The sequence below is a fragment of the Garra rufa genome, chromosome 2, assembly GCF_049309525.1.
Source record: "Garra rufa chromosome 2, GarRuf1.0, whole genome shotgun sequence".
Classification (NCBI taxonomy): Eukaryota; Metazoa; Chordata; class Actinopteri; order Cypriniformes; family Cyprinidae; genus Garra; species Garra rufa.
Genome location: NC_133362.1, coordinates 25,639,848 through 25,665,876, shown reverse-complemented (window position 1 = coordinate 25,665,876; position 26,029 = coordinate 25,639,848). Strand labels below are relative to the sequence as shown.

At 38.1% G+C, this 26,029-nt stretch overlaps 1 protein-coding gene across 1 annotated transcript in view; it reads left to right on the top strand.

Moving 5' to 3' along the window:
• Positions 1–1,314: 1,314 nt before the first annotated feature.
• sertad2b (SERTA domain containing 2b) overlaps positions 1,315–26,029 on the top strand; it is a 55,015-nt gene continuing 30,300 nt past the window's right edge. Inside the window, exon 1 of the mRNA XM_073833956.1 lies at positions 1,315–1,561. The gene's annotated coding sequence lies outside the window, so the exon portion shown is untranslated. The remainder of the gene's footprint in view (positions 1,562–26,029) is intronic.

Genomic DNA, 26,029 nt, shown 5'->3' with positions numbered 1-26,029 from the left:
TACTGCGTTTTTTTGTTTTGTTTTTTTGTGGTTGTTGTCTAATGTGTTAACCAAAAGCGAAGAGACAGTGAACATACGAATAAATAAAAAAGAAAAAAGCAGAATTTAACTGCTTAAGACTGTAATAATATAATCTAACCTCCAGATGGCGTTCGTCTGTCTTGTAAAGTCCTTTCTCTGTTTGAGAGAAATACTGGGTGTGATTGTAAACCCTCAGACACTACTTATTGCTTATTCGACATACAAGCTCAAAATCTTGTAATATTATGTCGATGCACTGCAGAAATGTTATTTTTCTTCTTCTTCAGCCTTTTATTCTTGTAAAAGTAGTGTTAATAATTAATGATTTGCTTCATTATAGTGGTTTATGAAATCACTTCTCTTAAGGAGAATTGTAACAATATTACACTTACATTACACACTTTATATTTCATAAATATTGTTATTTTTAAGAAACCTACAATCTATCTGGGAGGTTTTGGTTAGCACATAATGAACAGTCTGTCGGGACAGCTAGCTGCTTTACCCTGAACACCTGAAATCAAATGTCAGACTGGAAGATTAATGACTGTTTGCACTTATTCCATCAGACCACGCACCATCAGCTGTGTCACACACACACATAGACAATGTAGGTCGACTTTCTTGGCCCTTTGTCCCATTTAGTCACACATTAGTGTAAACACTCAGTATTTTCCTTTGCTGGTGAACTCACCGAAGAACAAGCATGTGAGAGAAAACATCTTTCCCACTTTCCCTGCTTTTTTTTCCTTTTTCGTTAATGCCTATTTTCCGCAGTGGCAGGCTTTTTTGAAACACTCCATTTCCTGTTATGCAGTAGAGATTGAACTTGTAACAAAAAAGATTGAGCCAAGCTGTCGGTGGGCATCTTGCCAGAGCATGCTGCCTTTTTTCAGTTCCGCCACTTGAAGAAGTCAATCCTGGCAATCTGAAACTTACCATTGATACTTCAAGACACTGCAGCGACCCATAACAATATATATATATATATATATATATATTACATATAGCCTACATTTTACATGTTTACCATGTGTACTTTGTCACTGTGAAATGGTTTTCAGACAGATTTTTGAGCTCAGATATTGCTCTGTCACTTTTTCATGGTGCTGTAAACACCACATTACTAGTCTGTTAGGTTCTTTAAATAACATGTCGAGCAGCAGGCTGTTCTGCATTCTGGTTGGCTGATTCTACCAGAGGGGGTGGGGCGTACGAACTGGGATTCCGCCTCGACTCACAGAACAACCTATCATTCAAATCCAATGTCTTGAAACTGCGACTACGAGGAGAGTCACCAAAGGCAACCTGCCTACTACTTTTGGGGACACTTTCAAATCTGACTCCCATATGTGCAACTGTTTACTTTTTACCTCAGGCTGATGAGGCACGGGGCGCTCAAAAAGTGGCATGTGAATTCATGTCGACTAGCAAGGCATGCAGAATGCACTGATACAATGTAAACGCATTCGAGAATAAATCCGCTGAGCACTCAGTGATTTACACTTATTTAACCGGATCGTACAAGTCCTTCAGAAGGGTGAGTGGACGTTCCTACTGAATTATCAACATAAAGTCCTGTGTTTTGACATGTGGGTCGTTCCTGCAAGCGTGCTGACGTGCATGTATTGACCCCAGCAGTAACCTGTTTGCATACAGTATGCACGTCTACAAACTTGGCATGTCTGTAAACACAACCTGCCAGTAGAAGCCCACCACTGGCGCCCTCTGGATGCAAAATAGTTAACGTTTTAAACGAGGGGACCACATGACATACTTATGATGGCTGCGTGTTGATAGTTTTCTGTAATCGACCCGAGTAAGCAATACATTTTTTTTGCTTTGGTGTTATTATATAACTGTTTTCTAAGGCCGCTGAGACTTGACGTGCTGCTGCAGTGGTCTTCCGTATGGCGTACAGTACTTGATTTTTTTGTACAGTAGCCATGCTAGATCAGTGTCACTAAAAGAAGAGTTTTCTTTTGTATTTGTTTATCAGTGGCTTTCATAGCTTTCCTATCAGTGGCTTCTGGTACAGGATGTAGTAACTTCCAAAGCTAAAATAATTTTTATAGAATGATGACTGTGATAATAATAGAATTAATATAATCAATTAGTCAACAAGTAAGGCTTGAACCCCCATAAAGGAGGTCAAAGGAAAAAAAGTTTTGGGGTTATATGTATGTTTCAGCAGGGGTTTCTAACAACTTTTGGGTTACCTCAAAATTTTGAAAATTAAAGGGGTTAGATCACCCAAAGAATGAAAATTCTGTCATTAATTACTCACCCTTATGTTGTTTCAAATCTGTAAGACCTTTGTTCATCTATATTTTTGATCAAATCCGAGAGCTCTCTGACCCTCCCATAGACAGCAAGGGTACTACCATGTTCAAGGTCCAGAAAAGTACCAAGATGATAGACAAAATAGTCCATGTGACATCAGTGGTTTTACTGTAATTTTACTACGCTACTACAATATTTTTTTTTTTGGCGCAAAGAAAGCAAAAATAACAACTTTATTCTTAATTTTCATCTCTACTGCGTCGGTAACACTTTACAATAAGGTTCCTTAGTTAACATTAGTTAACCACATTAGTTAACATGAACTAATAATGAACTGCACTTATACAGCTATTAATCTTTGTTAATGTTAATTTCAACGTTTACTAATACATAATTAAAATCTTGTTAACATTAGTTAATGCAGTGTGAACTAACATGAACAAACAATGAACAACTGTATTTTCGTTAACTAACGTTAATGAAGATTAGTAAATACGGTAACGAATGTATTGCTCATGGTTAGTTCATGTTAGTTAGTACATTAACTAATGTTTAACTAATGAACCTTATTGTAAAGTGTTACCACTGCGTCACTTGTGGATGTGTGTTAACGAGAGTACCACAACGCATGACACAGTGGCACAGTAGAGACGAAAATGTGGAATAAAGTAGTTATTTTTGTTTTCTTTGGGCAAAACAGTATTCTCAGTGCTTTGTAAAATTACAGTTAAACCACTGACTATTTTGTCGATCCTCTTGGTTCTTTTCTGGGCCTTGAACGTGGTAGTACCCTTGCTGTCTATGGGAAGGTCAGAGAGTATTGTTGGATTTAATCAAAAATATCTTAAATTGTGTTCCGAAGATGAAAGATCTCACGGGTTTGAAACAATACAAGGGTGAGTAATTAATTACAGAATTTTAATTTTTGTGTGAACTCTTTAAGGCAGTGGTTCTCAATCCTGGTCCTGGGGGACCCCTGCTCTGCACATTTTGCATATCTCCCTTATTTAACACACCTGACTGAGATCATTAGCTGATTAGTTCAGTTCATGGATCTCTCTCCTCATGAGCTGATGATCTCAATCAAGTGTTAAATAAGGGAAACATGCAAAATGTGCTGAGCAGGGGTCCCCCAGGACCAGGATTGAGAACCACTGCTTTAAGGTGCAGTCACATTACTGAATTTTTTGTGAAATTTCAGAAAAGTTGTAAACTTTTAGGCCAAGCAGGTTTATGTTAGTCATTGCAGTGAATTCACATGACCAGCTTCAACATGAGTGAAATATGCGCCAATTAAAAATTTGGATTGCGTAAAATGCACCTCAATCAATTACGACTAGAAAATTCCTTAATGGAAAGTCTTTTAAAGTTGCAATAAAATAAAAGCAGTGACTTTAAAATAACTTTTCTGCCATATTTGCAACATAGATGCACGTTTAACGGAATATTATCGCAAAGAAAAAAAATGTAGGGCGGGACTTGGTTCAGTTCACTGGTTGCTGATTGGACCTTGAAATGTGGGCAGGGTTTAAGTGGACTTAATGAATCCTGCATAGGTCACCAGAGAGAAGTCTGTTTTTTTTTACCAGAAGATAGAGTTGTGATATTTTTGAAAATACTGGTTTGTAGTGCAAACAGTTTTACCGTTTACTGCACGTTGTTATTCTCCTTAGTTATTTTCCTGTAGCGGATAATGAACTGGAAGTCTTACCCATAGGCTTACTTCCAATCATTCACAATAACATTAATATGCATTTAGAAAATAAAATGGTCAACTTTCTTGAAAATAAACTGAAAATAAAAGTAAACTGAAATAACTGCTTTGTACAGTTCCTAAACATTTAATTTTCTGTTTAGATCTAAGTGGATAAAGCTTGGAAGGGAACACGTAGGCATCAGCACGGGTCAAACGGGATGTATCGATAAGGAAGCCCAACTGGTTTGTGTTTCCCGCCTGTCAGGAATGAAGTGGTTAAGGCAAGAGTTTGGCAATGGCGGATTAGAGACACATCTAATTTAGTTGATAATCCAGATTAGGGTGTGTGCTGTGTACAGTGCTTTGTTGGGTCAGAGAGCTCAGAGTTCAGAATCGTCACCTCATTAGAGGTCATTGTTGACCAATTAATACACTCTCCATCCAGTCTGTTGTGTTCTGATAATATCAAAATTTAAAGTTGACTTTTTACCCTGTATTTTACTCTAAAGAGACAGGACAAAGCAAGACATTTTGTTGATTGCTCTTTCCTATACACATGCTTTTTAAAATTTAAATGGATGCAAAAGTGACTTTGGTTGTTGAATACAGTTGTCACTCCCATAAATAACCAAACTCTGTGTTTACAGAGTGGGATTAAGCACTCAGAAGAGAAGTTACAACTGTATTTAGCTGCAGAGTGTAGTCTGCATGGATAATGACAGTGTCCAGCATGGATATGACATTCAACAGTTAGGAGCAGGAGTCTTCCTGACTGTAAATTCTGCTTTGAATTCCTTTAACGTGTGCTTAGGCCCAGTTGTGTCTTTAATAGACTTCTCATGAAAGACCTAAATCTGTACTTTTTCTGCCAGTCTATAATGTTTTAATGTGCTGTAAATTATGAGTCCAGTGTTACTGAATTGCTCAAATGCATTTGCATTGAATTCTGTGTAAATGAACTGCCAGTGCCTGGGGCAGTGACCTGCTTTTCATTATAATGTGCAGGAAGCACATTCACTGTATTGAACTCTGAAGCGTCAAGCACGCTGACGACCTGGGGATTTTGAATGCTAAACCTCTAGAGAGATGTGTCAAAACTCCCCTTAAAACTTTGTAACCTGTGGCCTGCATTTCTTGTATCGCTGTTTTGTATGTTATAAGCTGTCAGTCACCACAGTTTGATCAGGACCAGACATGTCATTTCTCGATTGGTTTGTTATCCTGCGGTTGGTCCGGGTATTTTTCCTTTGTATTTTGTGTAAGATGCTTCTGAATGGCTAAAGCACATTGGAAACAGACATTTTCTTTGTGAAATTCCAAAAACAACTTTCTTAGCACAAGAAAATTTAGTTTTTCTCATTCCCCTCAGAAATTTTAAAATAGGCTCAAAATCTGCTTCTGCCTACATTTTATATGCAATAAACCTACAATTGCAATCAAAATTATTCAACCCCCCAGAGACTACAGTACTTTATATGTATACATCATATGAACGCTCAATAAATAAGCTTTCTATTGATGTATGGTTTGTTAGGATAGGACAATATTTGGCCGAGATACATCTATTTGAAAATCTAGAATCTGAGGGTGCAAAAAAATCAAAATACTGAGAAAATTACCTTTTAAAGTTGTCCAAATTAAGCTCTTAACAATGCATATTACAAATCAAAAATTACATTTTGATATATTTATAGTAGGAATTTTACAAAAAATCTTCATGGAACATGATCTTTACTTAATTTCCTAATGATTTTTGGCATAAAAGAAAAAACAATAATTTTTTTGACCCATGCAATGTATTTTTGGCTATTGCTACAAATATACCCCAGCGACTTAAGACTGGTTTTGTGGTCCAGGGTTACATATAAGCTTTTCTAAAGATCCAGGACTTTATAAAAAATTGCATTTCTAAAGAGATTACTGTTATATTAAAAGTGATAATGTCAATACATAATGTAATGTTTTTGAGTTTTTTTTTTTGATTTTTTAATAACACAGCTTTATTATTCAACCCCTATTTAACATTGCTGTTTTTAGTCACTTATTTGTATGGTAGGGAACAAAATTATCTTAAAACACAATTAAACCTTTAGAAACTTTATTAGAAAACAGAATTAGCTTGAACTGTTATACATACATACAGTTAGCCCATGCATGTGCTGAAGTTTGAGTAGCTAGTATGACAAAATCAGCAGAGCTCTCACAAAAGCTATAGAGAGAATAAATATTTGTATTACTTTAGAAAGTCTAAGGCTATATAAAGATTTCCAAGACATTAAAAGCTCCTAGAGATACAGCTGGATGCCTTATTCCTTATCCTAAAATGTGTACCAGAAAACCTTTGAGGGTGTTGAACAAAAAAGTACAATATCACAAAATGTTTGATCAGTACCACTGAGGAAAAACCTGCAATGTACAGCCAAAGACTTTCAAGATGACCCAATGAAAAGTGGAAAAACATTTCAAGAATTGGAAGAATTGTGATGCCTTTGGTGCAAAAACTGAAGTAATACTGACTAATAATCAATAGACTTTCCTGCAGGACTATCATCCCATAGTATACATCCACATGCTTGTTTTAAGGATCAGTCATAGAATGAGTGGCCTGTTCAGTCTCCAGATTTAATCCTTATTGAAAATATTTGGTTGAATTTGAAGAAGGCAGTGGCAAAGTGAAAACCAAAGATTATCAAAGCTTTTTCAGGCAGGCGATTAATGGGCCAAGATTGCAGTAGAGAGGTGACAGAACCTTCTAAGCACTTACAGGCAACGTTTATTGGTGATTTTAAAGAGAATAAAATATCCTGCACCAAATTTGACTTTTGGGGGTTGAATAATTTTGAACATGAACATTTAGAGCCAATATGATTTTGTTTTTCATTATTCATCAACTTGCGTTCTCAGAATTACTCAAATGTGTATTAATAAACTTTTTCTAATAATGTATTGATGCCTTTGTTGAATTGTTTTCACAAAATGTTGTTCTCTGCAGCAAAATACTGCAGTTTCCAACACTAGTGGCAATAACACCAAAAGGGACATATTATCAATAAAGACATTTTCTAACTGTTCCTTGCACAATACTGTGTTATGACCTCAAAACACTTCATGTAAACTAATATATTTGGAGATTTGCATCATATAATCAGCTTCATATGTACAGCTTTTCTGATGTAGTAAACTAGGTACGGACCTAAGAGCTAAACACCACAAAGAAACTCATATAACCAAGCAAAAATAACATGGTTGCTTCAACAGATGTGTCATCTAATGTTTGCTTTTTTAACAAATTTTGCTTATGTTTAGAGTAGGTGGTATGTTTCGAATATGATAGGGAATGAACTTTTAGCACCACTCGCTGGGTTTCCGAAGTGGCACGATACATACAACGATCAGTGTAATAAAACATTGCCAGATTCATGTTCATCTGTTTCAGATAAAACGTAGTGTGCTTTTAGCACCACTTACTAGACATTTTCCTTTGAAAGTGTTGCAAAATGTGCAAGAAGCAATCGTTCATTTTGAAGAAAATAAGCCTGGGTTGAGAAATGTGCATCCTCCAAGTGCTGATACGAGTGGCTGTATAAAACTGTATTCATTCTTAAGAATCTTTCAGCAATTTAAATCAGACTAGAGAAGTCAAGAAAGATTTAGTCGTTTATACTTTTGAAAAGAAAAAGCACGTAGTGACACATACAATCTGCACATTACAACTACTGCTTTTAATTTGAATACTGTTATAATAAAGTGCTGATATTGAGTCAGTGTTCTCAAGTATTTACTCTCAAATGATCTGCAGTAGCAGTGGCAGCGAAGGCCCCAGCAGGTCGGGAGCTTTGTAGAGATCGGGTGTCTCTGGAAAAGCAGCAGTGCCAGAGTTAACCGGCTGTCTCTCTGACACACACGCACACACATCGAGAGAGAGAGAGAGAGAGGCCTCTCTCCTACAGCCAGTTGTACTGCAGCATTAATATTTCATACACCCACCTTTAAAGAAAGAGGAGGCCTGAGAGAACGAGCTGGAGAGGGGCCTCGGAAAAGCATAGCTCAGAGGGGATTCTCCATGGTTCAAGAAAACATGCTAAGCATCTGCATACACCATGACAATGCATGAAACTTAACATGCTCTCCAATCCTAAACTCATTCTCCACTTTACATATGCTCAAAATCGACTGTTCTGCCCTTTTGGATTTAATGTGGCACAAAATTGTGTGTTCATCCAGCTTGACATGAAAATAGTGAACATTTCTGTGATTCATTTATTTTTATTTTGTAGACTTTCAGTAGATCGAGTTGAAGTCAGAAGTTTACTTACACCTTGCAGAATCTGCAAAATGTTAATTATTTTAACAAAGAGAGGTCATACAAAATGTTATTTTTCATTTAGTACCGACCTCAGGATATTTCACATAAAAGACGTTTACATATATTCCACAAAAGAAAAGAGTTGAATTTTACAAAAATGACCCCTTTCAAAAGTTTACATACACTTGATTTTTAATACTGTGTTGTTACCCGATTTTTGTTTGTTTGTTCTTCATCAGAAAAATTCTTCATCATGGTTTTTCAGCATTTTTGTATATTTGAACTAGGGGTGTGCGTGTGCGATATATATCGTCTGCGATAATATCGTAATTGTTGTTTTAACGATGTGTGATTTGACATTATCGAGTATGTTGCAAAAAACAAAACACCTACAGAGTGCACGCATAATGTTACATTACGTATTTAAAACTAATAAGTACGCATTTAGAGTGAGTTCTTTCACTGCGTGAATGCATTCAGATTGATCACATAATTCAAGATATGGGGGCAGAAAATGTATATTTATATCATTTCATGTAGTTAATCTATATCACATGCAGAGTGCTGTTTTTTCCTTCAAAAATCAGTAAAACAACAAATGTGATATTGATTTTATACAACAGTTCAATAACCAAGAAGTTAATATTAAAAGACTTACGTTTTAGATACCATATTTCCTGTTTTTGCTCAATTTCGCCAACTAAAATCATTCGAGACAAATTCACATTTGTGTCTCTGAGCAAAATGACGGTGTTTCCTTCTTGAATGAATCAACCGTTTAATGATTCGCAATGACTCACTTATTAACAGCGACTTGCTGACACCTACTGGTGGTTTTAATTTCACATTCAAAGTATCTTTTTTTTTTAAATATAGCTGCATTAGCATGAGTAAATCCATCTAAATGCCACTTCATATGCAACTTCTGCAAAAATGAATTTTGTTGATACTGATTTAATTTGGTAACAGCCTAAATGTATTATTATTATTATTATTATTATTATTATTATTATTATTATATTATTATATTATTATTATTATTATTATTATTATTATTATTATTATTGACTGATTAAATGTAAGAATTTGACTCAAAATATGATGCACACTTTTAGAAAAACTGGCTTTATAAAGGTAAAAATGCCCATAAAAGGTAAAAATCAATTTAAACTTATTGGAAAAGAGTAATTTCTATTACTGCTGTGAACTGACCACACAGAATTTAAAGAATATTAAAAACTTTACGAGTCAGCTCGGTAGTCCTTAATCACAATAACACACACAGCAAAATATCGTCTAATTATCGCTATCGAAAATATTGAGATATTATTTTTTGTCAATATCGCACACCCCTTCCCTTTCCAACAATGATTGTATGATTTTGAGATCCATCTTTTCACACTGAGGATGACTAAGAGATAATAATGATGCTGATGATACACTGGGCAACTTTTTGAGCAATGTTGCTGGGCAACTTTGGCAAAAGTTGCCGTCAACGGGCAGCCAGGTGTGAAACAGGGCCCACAACTGGTCTAAATTATCCAGATAGAAATGTTTTACCCATTCTCAATGGGAAAGTGCCCAAGCAACATTGCTCCAAAAAAGTTGCCCGATAAAATTGCTCAAAAAGTTGCCCAGTGTATCATCAGCAATATGCTACTATTACAGAAGGTTCAAACACTCACTGATGCTTCAGAAGGAAACACCAGAGGTGTACACTTTTGAACAGAATGAAGATTGTGTACATTATATTGCCTTAATATCATATTATTTATTTTGAAATGCCCTTTAGAAGCTACAGAAGATACTAACATGTTCACAGAAGACCAAATAAGTAAAAGTTACCATAATTTTCAAAATTCTAAAAGTTTTTGGAGGTAGTTTATGTACATTTGTGTTAGTTGCCACTTTTAGTTACCTTTTAATAGTTATATTTGTCACAACCCTGTCTGTCATTGGTTTCACCCATTGTCTTCCCCTGCCATTCTGTTGTCATTTGGTTTAGCCCTCGTCACCGTCATCTGTTACACCTGTCCTTGTAATTATTAGTCATCTGTGTCACCTGTGTTTGATAATGAGTTACCCTTTATAAGTCTGTCTTTGAGTTTAGTCTTTTGTCGGTCTTTACGTTATTTGGATGTGTGTGAAAACCCTCTGTGTTCCTGCCTGTTCCTGCCTTGTTCATCTTGGAGAATTCTATTAAATTTATTGTTGATTGTTAATCTCGTCTATCGTCTCGTCTCGTCCTGCACTCAACCCTGACAGAAAGACCGACCAAATACAGTTTACCCGGCACCTTTCCCTGCGTTTCTTTTCCGTTTTTTGAATCAGTGTTTGTTTTATTTAATATTTTTTCCCGTTATGGATGATCCCGCCGTCCTCATCCTCCTCCTGAAGCAGGGGAACCGCTCTCTCGAGGACCACGCCAGAGACTTCATATTCCTCGCCCCGTTAACGCACTACCCGGACAGTTGCCTATGCACGTTCTTCCGCGTTGGACTTAATGACACCATCAAGAGGCAGCTGTCCGGGGAGGGTCCTCGAGAGAGCCTCGCCGACTACATCGAGTGGGTGTTGGCGTCCTATCAATCATCCTGGACTATCGACTTCGAAGAGGACGTCAGCCCCACTCCAGACCCAGAACCCAGCCCTACATCACCCCGACAGGCGGAGTGGCAGCCCGAGCCCACCGACGATGGAGAGCCAGAGCCGAGAGCGACAGAGCCAGAGCCTGAGCCATCGGACCAGGTGCGAGAGCCGGCTGTAACATCCGTGATGGTGGAGTGTCAAGTGGAGCAAGAGAGGGCGATAGAGAGCCCTGCCCACTGCACCACCACTGGGGGTGAGCTTGAGTATCATTCTGGGGACTTAATTGACTTGTTCTCTGAAGTGTCTGTGCATGAATCATGTGATCTAATAGACTTGTTCACGGAACCACTGGCAGACATAAACTTCCCACCCTCTTCAGCCCACACCCATGTCTGTCTGCACACCGCTGTCCCCTGACAGCCCCTCAGCTCACCCTCAGTTCACCACCTGTGCAGTGGGCTCGCCGCGGGGCTGCCAGTTTCCATCGGCGTCTAGGTTGGAGGATCCCTCTGCTCCGCCTCCAGCCTCCGAGTCCAGGACTCCGCCTCGGCCCTCCGACCCTGCGGTTCCACCACGGCTCTCGACGCCCTCCTCTCCACCATCGCCCGTCGATCCACCAGCTCCACCGGGCTCCATCGTCTTTCCGGCTCCGCCCTGGTCAGTCGTCACCCCATCGGCTCCTCAGGACTCTGCTCCTCCGGCTGCGCCTCGTCACGCCGTCCCACCGGCTCCTTGGGACTCCTCCTTCCTGCGGGCACAGCCTCCATCCTCTGTCGCTCCGGCTCCGCCGCGGATCTCCGGGACTCCGCCTCCGTCTCGGGCGCCAGAGCCTGTTCCACCTTGGCCCTCCGGATCCTCGGCGTCACCCCGGATCATCGGCTCTCCGTCTTCGCCTCGGGCTCCTTCTCCATCTGCTCCGCCTCTGTCGGTCGGCCCCATGGAGTCGGCACGCCTTCGTCCACCATGGTTCCTCCCTCTGTCGACTCCACAGTGGGCCGTCATCATGGCTGTGGTCTGGGTCTGTTCCTCCTGCTTCAGGTCCCTCCTGTTTCCTCCCTGGCTCCTCCCACCTTCGTCGCCCCCCTGGACTCTGATGACTTTGTTTGTTGTCCCCCTCCAGGGGTACCGTCCTCCGCCCAAGCCTCCTCCCTCATGGACTCTGTTTTTCCGCCCCTCTCGTTTTTTTTTTCCACGGCGCGAGGACGCGCCTTTCCGGAGGGGGGCGTAATGTCACAACCCTGTCTGTCATTGGTTTCACCCATTGTCTTCCCCCTGCCATTCTGTTGTCATTTGGTTTAGCCCTCGTCACCGTCATCTGTTACACCTGTCCTTGTAATTATTAGTCATCTGTGTCACCTGTGTTTGATAATGAGTTACCCTTTATAAGTCTGTCTTTGAGTTTAGTCTTTTGTCGGTCTTTACGTTATTTGGATGTGTGTGAAAACCCTCTGTGTTCCTGCCTGTTCCTGCCTTGTTCATCTTGGAGAATTCTATTAAATTTATTGTTGATTGTTAATCTCGTCTATCGTCTCGTCTCGTCCTGCACTCAACCCTGACAATATTGATCCGGGGCTTTTTAAATTTGACATCAGTTTTTGTACTTCCACCTTATTTGGGTAGTTAAAATATTCATACTGTAAATGTGAGCATTTTTTTCTACATGTTACTTCCCCTCATGGATTTACCTCAGTTGCTCAGCTGTTTAACTGTGGAATTTGTGCTAATTAATGTATCCTGATAATCTAAACTCTGAAAACAAATGCCATAGTTATAAAAATACAACAGACGTCGTCATTCACATGACTGATTGTTGAATATGAATCTAGCCATATGTTACCACAGTTGGTGTTACTACAGTAAATGGCACTGTTTTTCTTTTGTCATTGTGCTTCAGAATGTTTTTTTTTTTTAATTTATTTTAATAGTGTTTTGAAGTATTCTGAAAGTATAAAGTTCAGTGCAGTGGTTCACATAAGTAATCTGCCTTACGTTATTCAGTCAAACATAGTGTGGTTTAGTGGTTCCCACGTAAACACACAGATTGCATCAATTCCATAAAATCACTGGCAAAAAATGCAGGAAAACCCCTGATAAAGAATCTCAGTCTCTCTTGCTCTGTTTCTCTGTCTGTTTATCTGGCACATTTTCAATGCAGCCTTTCTTCCCTCCTCTTGCATGAGAAACATTTGTGCAGCATGCATAAGTTGTGCATGAGAAGAATTTTTCCTCTCTTGTAAAATATTCTCGAGTTGTTTGAATATTGTGGGTGGAAAATAGCAAATCATTAAACATTTCCGAATACATTAATAAATTGTCTGTAGGCACGTCTTTTAAGTTGGACAGAGACTAGGGGTTAGTGTGTGACTGGTTTCATACAGCATGTTTGCACATTTGTAAGTGGTTTGCAGTAAATGCGTGGAATCATCATGAGCTCATCTGAAATGCAGAGAACTGCAAATGTTTTATATTTGTTTTTACTGTTAAGGAAAATAAATGTAGCTGTAATCAGTAGTATTTGTTAATTGAATAATACTGTGGTGTAGTATGCTTTCTCCCTGAGGTTTGCTTTGATACGTTCCTGTGTGTATTGCAGAAAGCAGGGGAATTCTGATGACTAAGCACTGAAGCACACATCTTTTGCTGGACATACAAGATCTCACTGACCTGCAGTGAACATGTCTTAAAGGGGCAGTTCACCCTGAAATGAACCTTCTGTCATCATTTATTCACCTTTGTGTCATTTTTTTCTTCTTCTTTGAACACAAAAGTTAGATGTTTGCTGGGTGCACTGTACACAATTACAATGAATGGTGGCTGTTGCTTTTTGGGAAAAGGATGAATTAAAGTGGTGCATTAATGAGTAAAAAACATTCATATTTATAGTTTCTATGAACTGGATTAACTGAATTATTGAAAAACAACGAATTCCTGCTATTTCTTTCATAAACAGTAATGTATGTGCATGTGACTCAGTTACTACTACAGTTACAGTCAAAAGTTTGGGGTTTGGGGTCAGTATGTTTTTTTGTTTTAAAGAAATTGCTGGGTTGTTTCAGCCCAGCCTTGGGTTAGATATGGACTATCCCAAAAATTGGGATAGTCCAAATTTGACCTAGCACATTTTCAACAAGGATGTGCTAAATTGATTAAAATTCACAGTAAAAAATACATTTATAATATTATGAAACATTTTAGTTTTCTGTTCAATCCTTTCAAAAAAGTATCACAGTTTACACAAAAATCTGAAACTATTTTTAGCATTGACAATAATTAAATGTGACACTAAAAACTTGAGTAATGGCTGCAGAAATTCAGTTTTAGCCATCACAGGAATAAATTACATTTTAAAATATATTACTACACTACTACATTTTTTTCCCTTTTTAATATTTTTTGGCATCAGTTTAAATTTTTCTAGACTCTGTTTTGATGGTTAAATAAAAAAAAGTAATCTAAAAGCATGTGTAAGTAATTGAAATAATGAAACCTACACAATTTAACAGCAATTTATTACCAGGTTAACAAAAATTACATTTTTAAGGCCCTATTTTTTTCTTCTAATATTCCGTTTTATTAACTTCCGTGTTTTCCATTAATTTTCTGGATTCCGTGTGAATGGTTTCATTAAATCTTTTCTAATTAACTGATTTTATAATAAATGTATTTATTTATTTGTATATTAGTTGTTACCGTTAATAATTTTCTGGTAAATATTCTCTAATAATATTTTAATAATAATTGTATTAGTAGCGGTAGTATACTATAAGTAGACCTGCATTAATATATTTCTGTCACACTTTCTTCAAGTTAAAACAAACTTTTACTTTGACGGGTTGCTGTGAAGACCTTTAAGTTTCTGTTTGTATGTAATATGAGGATGGTTTTTCCACACAGAAAATGCAGGATTTATATTTAAATAGTATTTTTATGGCTTAATATTTACAGATGCTAGTCCATATCGTGTTTCGATTTAAGGGTACTGACCTATTTTTGATTTATTTATCCAAAATTTGGCAAATTCCATGACATTACACATTATACTGTAAAATCCATTTTTATAACTGGATTCTTTTTTTTTTTTTTGAAAGATCCTTGAAAGTTCCAAAAGAACAGCCAATACTTTCTTCTCTGTAGTGTTGTCACAGTTCTGTCTGTCTTATCATTGGTTTTTCCCATTTGTCTTCCCCCTGTCATTTTGTTATCATTTGGTTTAGTCCTTGTTTGTGTAATCACCGTCACCTGTGTTTGATTTATCAGTCATCTATGTCACCTGTGTCTTATGATTAGTCTGTCCTTAAAAGTCTGTCTGTGAGTTCAGTTCCCTGTCGGTCCTTCTGTGTAATAGACGTGTGTGAATGTTCCTGCCTTGTTCCTGCCTTGTTCCACTTCGAGATTTATATTAAATATATTGTATTTTGCATATATCGTCTATCGTCTCGTCTAATCCTGCACGCACCCCTGACATAAGGACCGACCTATAAAAGTTTACCCGGCACCTCTCCCTGCGTTTATTTTCCGTTTTTTGTATCAGTGTTTTATTTTTTTTCCTCATGGATGACCCCAACGTCTTCATCATCCTCCTGAAGCAGGGGAACCACTCTCTCGAGGACCACATCAGAGACTTTCTGTTCCTCGTGCCATCAACACACTACCCGGACAGCTGCTTGTGCACGTTCTTCCGCAACGGACTAAGTGATAACATCAAGACGCAGCTGTCCGGGGAGGGTCCTCGAGAGAGCCTTGCCGGATACATCGAGTGGGTGCTGGCGTCCTGTGGATCTTCCTGGACTGTCGGTTTCGTCGAGGAGGACGTCAGCCCCACTCATGACCCAGAGAGCAGCCTACCATCACCCCGACACGCAGAGCATGAACCCGAGCGCACCGCGGATGAGGGACTAGAGCCGCGAGCGACGGAGCCAGAGCCCTCTCCGGCTGACCAGGTGCGTGAGCCGGATTCTACATCTGCGACGGTGGATTGCGACGTGGAGCAGATGAAGGAAATGGAGAGCCCTGCCCACTGCAACTCCGCTGGGGGTGAGATAGACAACTCTGGGGACCTTATTGACTTCTTTTCCGAAGTTGTGGATTATAAACCATTTGACTTAATAGACTTTTCCTCTGAGCCACTGACCTGCCTAAGCTTCCCTCCCACCCGCCCTCTTCTGTCTGAATCTGCCTGGTCCCCGCTGGTTCCGCCCAGCCGTCCTGAGTCCCCGCTGGTTCCGCCCAGCCGCCCAAAGTCTCCCAGGTCATCGGTCAGTCCCCTTGCTCACCCTCAGCCCACCATCCATGCAGTGGGCTCGCCGCAGGGATGCCAATCAACATCGGGACTCCACTCCTCTGGCTTCGCCTCGTCCCTCTGTCCCTCCGGCTCTGTCAGGCTCCTTCTTCCCGTCAGCATCGCCTTCGTCCTCTGTCGCTCCGGCTCCGCCGCGGACCTCCGGATCTCCGCCTCCGCCTCGGCCGCCAGAGCCTCCTGTTCCGCCTTGGCCCTCCGGATCCGCGGTGTCGCCCTGGATCTTCGGCTCTCCATCTCCGCTTCGGGTTCCTCTGCCAGCTGCTCTGCCTCTGTCGGTCGGCCCCACGGAGTCGGCGGTCCTTCCTCCACCATGGCTCCTCCCTCCGTCGGCTCCTCCATGGGCCGTCATCCTGGCTGCGATCTGGGTCCTGCTCTCCTGCTTCAGGTCCCTCCTGTTTCCTCCCTGGCTCCTCCCACCGTCGTCGCCCCCTTGGACTGTCTTTTTTGTTACCTGGACTTCTGTTCTGGTCCTCCTCCGGGGGTTGCGTCCTCCGCCGGAGCCCCCTCCTTCATTGACTCTGGTTTCCTGGTTTTCCGCCCCTCTCGTTTTTTCGTTTTTTCCACGGTGCGAGGACGCGCCTTTCCGGAGGGGGGCGTAATGTCACAGTTCTGTCTGTCTTATCATTGGTTTTTCCCATTTGTCTTCCCCCTGTCATTTTGTTATCATTTGGTTTAGTCCTCGTTTGTGTAATCACCGTCACCTGTGTTTGATTTATCAGTCATCTATGTCACCTGTGTCTTATGATTAGTCTGTCCTTAAAAGTCTGTCTATGAGTTCAGTTCCCTGTCGGTCCTTCTGTGTAATAGACGTATGTGAATGTTCCTGCCTTGTTCCACTTGGAGATTTATATTAAATATATTGTATTTTGCATATATCGTCTCGTCTAATCCTGCACGCACCCCTGACAAGTGTGAGTAAATGATGACAGAATATTCATGTAAATACATATTACAGTTAAAGGGGACAGTATCATTCAGAATAAATTTAATTCAAAATTTGCATGACAGAGATTACTAATTTGAAACCAGTGTTAGAGTAATGTCTATTATAATTGGTTCATTTCATTATGCAAAGACGCAAGTAGCCTACATAGACAAAGTCCTGCATCTAGCCTGATCTCTCTGTTTGTCAGAGACCTGGTGTTGTTGCTTTTCAAATGGTCTCTTCTCTAGTCTGATTGTGCTGTGAATTGTTGGTATTATTGAATAATAGATGAGGAGAATCCGGGGGTGTGTCTGTCTCTGGGATCTTATCAGACAGGCAGCAGGGCACTCAGTACAGTAAGAAAGATCAAACCCTAGCCTCTCACACACCAGAAATGTCTTGATGTGCAGCTTTAGTTGCAATTTATTCCGTGTTTTCACAAGGTGTCATTACTTTGGTACCTTATCAGAGTACTTAAATAATAAACCTCTTGTCATTCCACAGTCGCTCTGGTGCCTGTGGTCATGATTGTGTTTACACCAGCGGGGTAATTATCAGCTGATTAACTGCTGTGGGCTCATTGCGCAGTGTGCACCATGTGTTAACATCTGAGCCCCATGTTGTAGTCAAAGACGCAGAACCGGAGCTGGTTTGGTGCCCTGTGTCATAAATGTATGCCAGGCCCACACAACAGAGGCTTTAGTGAGGCTCTGAGCCGCAGGAATAAAGGGCGCATTCTCACATGCCTGGCCCTCTCGTCCAGCCTCCTCATTATGTCTGTAAAGTGGAGCAAAGTCGACTCGACTCTTATTATAAAACTGTCTATTATCACACCGCATTGAGCCAACTTCTCTTCTCCCGCCGCCAGAAGCTCTAAAATAACTATCTTGTACAAAAAGGCCTCTTAGTTAACATAGAAACAATGAAGCTGACGTGTTGAAGCAAGTTCACTCTTGTAAGAAGTGGTCTTTCGAAACTTTTTGATGGCCTTACAGCCTTTTTATCCTAAATTGTTAAAGTATATTAAATGTTTTTTGAACAGCACTGATGCTGATACTGATACTTTTTTATTTAAAGGAGTCAAAATTTATAGACTATCAACAGGTAGCCTTCCTAGTATAATTTTTATAACTTTTCTGTTGTATGTAAAACTCAAGTCAAATTAAAAATACATTCAATTAAAAGTTGTTTTGTAAAAAAAAAATCAATACAGGTAAAAATTAAAGGTTAGCAAAATGTTTCACTGTCACACCCACACAAAAAACTTTTTGTGTTTTAAGTAAATTTAAAATGTGATGTTATGTGAACTTGTAATTCTGACTTTTTTCCTCAGAATTCCATAATGTAAACTCGCAATTGCGAGATATGAATTCAGAATTGCAGGATATAAACTAAGACTAAAACTAAATTTTTTTTTTTTAGTTTATATTGCAGTTCTGACTTCACAACTCGCTATTCTGACTTTTTTCTTTCAATTCAGAATTTTTTCTCACAATTGCGAGTTAAAAAGTCGAATTCAGAGTGGAAAAAACACTTTTCTCAGAATTGCGTATTTAAATCTCAAAAGTCTCATTTAATAGCTTGAAATTTTGTGTTATGAAGTCAGAATTAAGAGACATAAACTTGTAATTCTGACCTTTTTTCTCAGCATTGCATGATATAAACTCGCATTTGCGAGTTATGAAATCAGATTTGCGAAATATAAAGTCAGAATCACATGATATAAACTAAGACTTTTGTTTCTCGCAATTGCGAGTTTATATCTCACAATTCTGACTTTATAACTCGCAATTGACACTTTTTCTCACAATTATTTTTTTTCTCACTATTGTGAGTTATAAAGTCCAATTCTCAGAATTGCAGGTGAGACATTTAATAACTCACAATTTTGTGTTATAAAGTCAGAATTGTAAGACATAAACTCAGAATTGCATTATATATTGAATTCTGGCTTAATTTTTCAGAATGTCAAGTTTATATCACAAATCTGACTTTTTTTCTCAGAATTTTGACTTTTGACTAACTCCCAATTGCAAGTCTATATCTTGCAATTCTGATTTCAAAACCTTGCAGTTGTAGATTTCTATCTTACAATTCTGACTTTATTGCTCTGACTTGTGAGTTATGTTATGCAACTCTGAGAAAGAAGTCTGAATTGTAAGATAAAAAGTAGCAATTCCCTTTTTTAAATGTTTTATTCAGTGACAGAAATGAGCTTCCATACTTTGCATTGTGATCATTATAGAAACCATAAAACATTGATGTGGCATTTTTTTATATGCTATATGTAAGGTTTAATATCCAACAATCAGCTTTGTACAGTAAGTAACATATCAACCTAGAGTCCCATGGCCTGAAAATGGTTGAAGACTACTGATAAAGATAAAGGTTACCAAGAGATCCCTCAGAGAGAAACATATTTTTTCTGACTTTATTATTATCTTGTGTTCACTGTTGAGGTGTGAACCATTGGAGCAGAGCTACAGTAGCTCTAATAGCACAGCAGCTGTCTCAGAGAGAGGCAAGCCATTCAGACGCCTTCACCGTTTCATCAAACAGATGCTTGATATCTAAACCGACTCGTTCACGTAGCGTGTCAGGGTCAAAATCATGGTTGAGTGTGAGAAAAGGCTGTGGGCACTGTGTGCCATATGAGATTCACGCCCTCCTGCTCGTGGTGATTGGGTGGGTTGTCAGCATTGAGACCTGGTGTTTGACAGGCACCGCTTCTCCCTATTGTCAGCTGGCTGTTGGGAAACTGAGCACCTTTAAGCTCTGTTAGGAGACATATTGTATTTCTCTTTAATCCTCCTCATCATGGTGTCCAACATAATAAAGTTTGGAAGAGATAGAAAGCGACTAACTGTCTTGCCTAAGACGGAGACACCACCACCTTCTTTATGTCTGTGTTTGTCTTTTTTACAAACCTGCATTGGGGTTCAAAAGTCAATTATTTCATTGAAAATCTGGGATTCAAAGAAGACTTTAAATCAGGAATTAAACCAAAAATTTTATTGCATTTTATTATGGATTAGGGGTATACAATATGTATTTTCTACGATAATATCGTAATTGTAAGTTATAAAGTCAGAATTGCGAGATATAAGCTTGCAATTCTGAGAAATAAAGTTAGAACTTGCAGCTGTGAGTTGTGATTTCAGAACTGCGAGTTATAAAGTCATAGAAAACAGTGCGAATTGCGAGTTATGAAGTCAGAAACCAAAGTCTTAGTTTATATCATGCAATTCTGACATTATGTCTTGCAATTCTGATTTCATAACTTGCAAATGTGAGTTTATATTGTGCAATTCTGAGGAAAAAAGGCAGAATTGCAAGTTTATATCTTGCAATTCTGAGAAAAGTGTTTTTTCCACTCTGAATTGGACTTTATAACTTGCAATGAGAAAAAAATCTGAATTGAGAGAAAAAAATGTTAGAATTGCAAGTTATGAAGTCAGAAAAAGTCTTTAAAATACTTTATATCTCGCAATTCTGATTTCATAATTCACAATTGTGAGTTTATATCATGCAATTCTAAGGAAACAAAGTCAGATTTACAAGTATATATCTTATAATTCTGACTTAATTTCTCAGAATTTCAAGATTATATTTCGCATTTCTGACTTTATAACTTTCATTTGCGGGTTTATATTTCACAATTTAAAAAAAATCTGAATTGTGAGATAAAAAGTAGATATCTTACAATTATGAGAAAAGGTCAGAATCGTGAGATATTAACTCGCAATGGCGAATTATAAAGTCCAATTCAAAGTGGAAAAAAGACTGAAATTTTGTCAGAATTGCTTATCACTTACTATCTTGCAATTTTGTGTTATGAAGTCAGAATTGTGAGATATAAACTATAAAATTCTGAGAAAAAAAGTAGTTTATATATCATAATTCTGACTTTATTACTCAGAATTGCTAATTTAATTTTATATCTCACAATTCTGACTTTTTTCCTCAGAAATACGACTTTATATCACACAAAGAGTTTACATCACACAAAAAGTCAAGACTTCTCTTGTTTACAAACCTGCATTGGGGTTCAAAAGTCAACAACTAAAAATCTGAGATTAAAGATTTAAATTTAAACCTGGAAATATAAAGTCCAATTCAAAATGCCAAAAAGATTGATGTTTTCTCAGAATTGCAGGTTTATATCTCACAATTCTCACTTAATATCTCACAAATTTGTGTTATAAAGTTAGAATTGTGAGATTTAAGCTATACAATTCTGAGGGAAAAGTTAATATCTTGCAATTCTGACTTTTTAATCAGAATATTATAGAATTTTATAACTTGAAATTTGTATTTTCTGAGCAAACCTGCAGAGGGGTTCAAAAGTCAAAATTTAAAAGATCCAAAAACTAATTTTAACCTGGAAATGAACCAAAAATTTGATTGCATTTTTACTATGGATGAGGTGTTTACAATCTGTATTGTCTACAGTAATATCATAATTGGTGTTTTAACAGTCATTAGCGTATATATTTCAATCACTTCGCACAAAACGAACAAAAATACACCCAAAATTCATTAAATGGCATAAAATTACCTTAATAGTTGAGTTTGTCCATTCATTCAATGAACCATTGATGAAGACAGCTGCTGTGTACAAAATCGAATACTTCCCTACTATATAGTATGAGAATGCTGAAAGAGTAGTGTGTCCAAATTGACAGTATTCAAAGAACAGTAGGCAAAAAGTACCTGGATGGACCTACTACATCCAGCGGGATTCTGAATTGCGCATTTGATCCATGGGAGAAGATTTGTAAAGGGCAATGAAGCGACATAACATGATGGATATTGCATGTCTGAATTTAATTTATACTACCCACATACATACTAGGGTCACATATAGAACACACGTTTTAACAGTCGCAAATAGAAATGTTGTACATACTCAGACAGTATGTGATTCAGCCATTTGAACAAATCATTTGAATGAATGACTCATTCATTACACCTGTGACTTGGTGCCACCTACAATCATTAGATGTTTCAATATCGGGATATCATTTTTTGTCAGTACAAAACACCCTTCTATGGATACACATTTTATTGGAACATCATTGGTTATCAGTCGATATAATTTTTTTTGCATATATTATTATAATATTGGCTGAATTTTGTCCACTTGTATATTTGTGTTTCGCTTTCCTCTTGCTGTATCTTGTGTGGCTAGCAATATGTCTTAGACTGGGCAAGAAGCATTTAAAATGCATTTCAGTGTTTCAACCCAATGATATATTTACCAAGCCAGTTAAAATAATGTCTTGTCTCACTGCTCTCAGTGTTTACATTTAGCCTGTGCCTGCCTACGCATTTGCTGAATCTATGTGATTTTTGCAGCCATTGTGGGGACGTAGTCTGTCTAAAAGTTGATATTCTTTTAGCCTCAAATATTCAGGCCGTCTTTCCCAAATTTATGTTGACAGATTAGACTTGTGATAGTTTGTTTACTTTAAGTTCTTCGGCAACTGAAACCCAACAACAACATAAACAAAAATGATAAGTTTGTATGGAGATTTAGTGATATGTTTAGTTAATGGTTTGTTTCAGCAGAACACGAGTTGTCTACTGTTTGTACTACTGTTCTGGCTAGACTCCTAATCGCTCTTAGTGCAGAATATATATTTTGCCAAGTGAATGTGGACAAAGGACTTGGTGTTTGTGTGTGAGGATGGTGGGAGGGGTGAGGGTATGAGGACAGAAGGGGTGTGTGTGTGTGTGTGTCTGTGTGTGTGTGTGTGTGTGAGCAGGGGCAGAGTGAGCGCTTCGTAATGTGGTAGTGGTGCTGGAGAGGATGGGAGGAGATGGAAAGGGCTGAAGGGGAGGGATGTGCTTTTGTTTTGTTCTCTGTTGCTGAGCAATGGGGACTAAAGCATTGGGAACAGCTGTGATGGCCAAAGCTTTTCTCTTTCACTCAGCCCTGAGGCACATACACAGATACAGCAGCCTAATGTGTGTGTGTGTGTGTGTGTACCAGGAGAGGGAAAAAGAGAGGGAAAAGGAGGCTGATATTAAGCGAAGGAGGCATTAGTGCTCTTATGAAGGTCAGGTAATCACTGTGTAAGCGAGTGCAATTAGTACAAAGAAAAAGTGACTGCTGAAGCAAATTAGTTCAGACGGCTTTGTGTTGAAAAGGATGCTGGGAAATGTAGTCACACAGAAAAGAAAATGAGATGTAGAGAGTTATAGGCATGGATAAGACTTTGTGGGAAAGAAATGAATACAATAATTGATCAAGGACACACAAAATCGATTAAAAGTGACAGTAAAAATATTTTTAATGTTACATTTCTTGTATTTATATATTAATGTATTTTCAAACTTTCTATTGATCAAAGAATCCTGCAAAACATGAATGGTTTCCACAAAAATATTAGCAGCAACTGTTTTCAACATTGTCGATAAAAAGAAAAAAATGTATCTTCAGCACCAAATTAACATACTAAAATGATTTCTGAAGAGTGATGCTGAAGTAATGGTTGCTGACAATTTTACTTTGCCATAACAGAAAAAAAAACATTTGTTATGTATTATATAAAATAGAATATATAAATATACAGTTGTCAAAAGTTTACATACACCTTGCAGAATCTGCAAAATGTTAACTATTTTACCAAAATAAGAGGGATCATACAAATTGCATGTTATTTTTTATTTAGTACTGACCTGAAAAAGATATTTCACATAAAAGACATACATATAGTCCACAAGAGAAAATAATAGTTGAATTTATAAAAATGACCCTGTTCAAAAGTTTTCATACACTTGATTCTTAATACTGTGTTGTTACCTGAATGATCCACAGCTGTGATTTTTTTTTTTTGTTTAGTGATACTTGTTCATGAGTCCCTTGTTTGTCCTGAACAGTTAAACTGGCTGCTGTTCTTCAGAAAAATTCTCAGGTTTCACAAATTTTTTTTTTCAGCATTTTTATGTATTCAAACATCTTTTCACACGACAACTGAGGACAACTCATGAAGATCAGGGTAAATAAAAAAAAAACATGTAAGGGAAACATGTAAGTATCTTCTGTAGGGTAGTACTAAATTAAAAATATAAGATATTTAGGCAAAATAAGAAAGATGTACACATCTTCATTCTGTTTACACCCCTGGTTTTAATGCACTGTGTTTCTTTCTGAAGCATCAGTGAGTGTTTGAACCTTGTGTGTGAAAAGATGGATCTCAAAATCATACAGTCATTGTTGGAAAGGGTTCAAATACACAAAAATGCTGAAAAACTGAGAATTTGTAGGACCTGAAGGTTTTTCTGAATTGGTGTTATTTCAAAAGAACATTACTACAAACATCATGTTCTATTTTAATATTAGAATACTTTTTCGTTGAAAAAAAAAAAATGCTTAATGCTTTTGAGACTGATTGTCCTGACACTAAGCTAGTCTCTGTTAAACTGCACAGTGTCCAACAGAGGGAGCGCAATAGAACAGGAGCTCAATGATTCTGACTAAAATGTAAATTCTGTTCAAATAGTTGTTCATAGTGACCCTAATGTTGTGTTTGTGTTGTGGAGTTGTGAATCTGGACCTTAGTTATTGGAGCAGCAAACTTTCTGCATAGGGGTCTTCCTCCATCCATTGTAAACAGACTCCTCGTACGCACCCACCGCAAAGATCACTCCACTATGCTCCTCGAACAACCACACTGACCAGGCTGAACAATGTACCCATAAATGGCCTGGCTCAAGGGAGTCTGGACTCCAAATATGTAATTATTGTCTCATTTTTCTGTTTTACAAGACATAAATTGGATCATCAAACTCTGAATTTGACTAATATCGATAGTGGTATGAAAACATCACACTGTGATCAGTAATTATTAGTCTAGCTCTTATACCAAGTGACATCTCAGCAGTGGCTTCGGTCCAGGGTCGTCCAATCATTTCATTACCCACAGTCCTAAGCACTCTGGTGCCTTTCATTTCTCTGTGTTTGATGTTCTTAGTGACATCTGTGGCTTCATTCTCTTCAACAGGCCATTTCAGGAGGAGCAGACACGGCAACAAATGCTGTAGTGTTTTCAGCAAGTAAACAGAAACTAAAATAACTAAAGCAGTGGACCACAAAATACCAAAATTAAATAGGGGAAAAAAAGTAGAACATGGAAATTGGGATTTGAGACATTCTTTAGGAGCCCACAATTTTGAAAACACAGGAGACATGTTGAATACGGAGGTGCTGGCATGCAGAAGCCCTAAATACCAAAATGATTGCTTTTTGCTATGAGTTGTTTTTCATCAAGACATTCGATCTTTTTCATTTCAAACCTGCTGTTTTTCTCTTCTTATTATTCTTCTGTCTGCAATGTCTTTTAGTTTGAAGCCATGTAGGAAAAAAACTGGTGAAAACATGTTTTTTTATGACTCAGGCCATCTTCAGCTGTGACTAATATTCATAAACGTTTTTTGAAATCAGCGGTGCTGTCTGTACCACTGATCAAACAACTATACCCTATCAAACAACTTGTTGATGTGAGAAAGACAAATATCTATTATGTATCAAATATCTATTAGAGAAAACAGTTTAGTAGATGCTGCAATATCCAATGCTAAAATGTTTATTGAATTAGTCAGCCAGAGAAAAAAAGGCAAGTCACGATAGGGAATGTTTGCCGTCAAGTGTGACCACTGTAGAAACGTACCTGTTTTCTGCAATTACTGTCTCTCCCAACATGGGTTTGGTACTGTTAGATTAGTCGTGAGTCTATGAATAGCACAATAGGAATGCAATAATTCTTTGGGCATTAAGTGCGCCGACACACACCAGAAAGACTTGCTTAGTTTTGTGCTCGCCCATGTAATTATGTTTTCATTTAAACACATTATTTACAGACATTATGACAAATTACTCACAAGCACACGTGATAAAGTTTTGAT